General features: G+C 35.1%; 1 pseudogene; it reads left to right on the forward strand.

Annotated features, from left to right (window-relative positions):
• The first annotated feature begins 227 nt into the window (after positions 1 to 227).
• LOC144364557 (uncharacterized) lies at positions 228 to 1,335 on the forward strand (annotated as a pseudogene).
• The last annotated feature ends 1,140 nt before the right edge of the window (positions 1,336 to 2,475 follow it).

The raw sequence follows: 2,475 nt of genomic DNA on the forward strand, positions 1-2,475 counted from the left end.
TAAGCTATTGCGGTTTTATATTGCAACTAAAGGGAAAGATGGTGTAAACCACGATATGTCTCCAGAACCACAGACAGCTGAATATGAAACAAATGAGGAAAGTTGCACACCTACTATGTCGCAATGTGGGGAACATGGTGCCACCAGTCAGATGGATACACCTTCTTGCTCAGCTTTGTCATTTATTTCAACCACTGATGAGGAGCATGAATATGTACTGATATAATACTGATGATTCTGGTATTATACAATTTGTAAATATTCCAAACACAGCCTATGAAGACTTGGATGATACTTTGCCATTGATGAAGTAATATTACAGAACCAATACTGTGGAAAATCTACTCGTGTATTAGTTATACACAGAGCAACCATACTTGATGAAATGCTGAATGCCTTTGAAGATGCGGCTATTACTAATGATGATATAGAGGTGAAATTGGTTCTACCTAATGGAGAGTGTGAAGCTGCCTCTGGGTGTGGAGTCACACGTGAATGTTTAACAGCTTTCTGGGATGAATTTTACGAACGCTGTACAGTAGGGAAGTGCCTTTCTTGAGGCACGATTATCCACGTAGTAAGTGGGAAAGTTTGGCCAGAATATTTCTGAAAGGTTGGGAAGTTGTCCAATATTTTCCAATTGGGCTAGCTCCACCATTCATCGAGGAGGTTCTCTTCAAAGATACAGCGATCCAGCAAAATACAAAAAGCTTGCTTGCAGACTATTTTTTATTTGTGCCTGAAACAGAACAGGACATTTTCAAACAAGCAATGCAAAATATTGATGATGTAAATGAAGAAGAGCTTACAGATATTCTTGACAGCCATCAATGTCGGAAAACACCAACTGCCGATAACATATCTATAATCCTGGCAGAAATAGCCCATAAAGAAATGGTACAGGAACCCATGTTTGTGGCAGATTCGTGGAGGGATATACTTAAACCTATTGCTAACACCCTTGGTATCACAGGTATCAACAATCTGTATAGTGAGAAAAAACCAACGCCAAGAAAACTAGTAAAAAGTTTACACTTTCCAAATGTTATGACTGTAGAAGAAAAATCAACAGCTAATCACCTACAGCGTTACATACGTGAAGTAGATATACCTACCCTGCAGTACTTCCTAAGATTTTGCACTGGATCAAATCTAATCCCCGATGATGAAATACAAGTGTCGTTCGTTAAATTAGAAGGCATTGTTCGACGACCAGTGGCACATACATGTTCCAATTTGCTTGAATTGCCTTCTTCATACGACAATTACCCAGAATTCCGTGCTGAATTTAACAACGTCTTACATAGTGGTATTTGGGTAATGGACATTGTTTAAGCTATTAGGAAGATCTACATTATATCGGTATACAGTTGACACTAGTAAAATCAGATATGCGTCTGAGCTACTGTGTGATTACACCATTATTTTTGAGAGGCAAAACTTTGCCTTGAAGTCCAAGTGCTACTATATTATCTTGTCTATATTGTTGTTCACTCAGAATCTTTTGATATAAATCAAAATAAGTGTTCTTACCACAGTAGATTGAAAATATCTATCATGTTTTTCCTTTTTTTTCTTTTTTTGTAGTAATTGTGTATTGTTGATCAAAAATATTGATTCCTAAAAATATTGTTAATTGAAATAATAGGTTACTTTATTAGTTATCCATAATTAATATGACTGCTGATTAGGAATATTACATGGTGTATTGGTATGATTGATTTGTTGGAGATATAGTATGTGCATTGTTAATGCATGAATGCCAGTCTCTAATAGGTTCATTGAAATAGATTAGATTCATTGAAAAAAAAAAGTTTCCAGTAATCAGATTATGATTATTTCCTCCTGTTTAGATTTCTTCCATATTCAAGTTTCTGGGAAACTTTACTTTAGCATCTTATTTGTGCTAATGTTAGTATACATTTGCTATTAGTTGTTGTTGAATTTTTGTTATTAATTCTAACAGTGTTACAAAATTACAAAGTTAGTGTTACAATTCCACATTGTTGCTGTTTTATTGTATTGCTCTATTTGAGAATGAGATTTGCTGTGAACGCAACAGCATACCTCTCAGTTGAATGGTAAAGTCAAAAAGTAAATGTCAAGACAACATAGTAAGTTGATGATGATCAAGAATTTTTCGAAACTTATAACATTGTTTTTAGGGGTTCCAGCTTCAAAGACTGGAAGCCCTATTGCTTTTCTAGGAGCTCTTTAGGGGTTCCAGATTACTGGCAGCCATATTGGTTATTTTGAATTTTTAAAAAAGCGTAATTTAAATAAGTACATGTAATAATGCAATCAAACTTAAATTTGGTGTGTAGGAAACTTTCAGACAAATGCGTAAAGGTTTTTTAGCTGAACTTTGCATGCATACCTCTGTGTCTGAATGGTTCTTACTGCACATGTTTTGTTTACAACTGGAACCCCGCAAACACTGCAATATGCTGCAATCATAGTTATATTCTTTCAAAA

Source organism: Saccoglossus kowalevskii, chromosome 2 (genome assembly GCF_978046115.1).
Source record: "Saccoglossus kowalevskii chromosome 2, keSacKowa6.1, whole genome shotgun sequence".
Taxonomy (NCBI): Eukaryota; Metazoa; Hemichordata; class Enteropneusta; family Harrimaniidae; genus Saccoglossus; species Saccoglossus kowalevskii.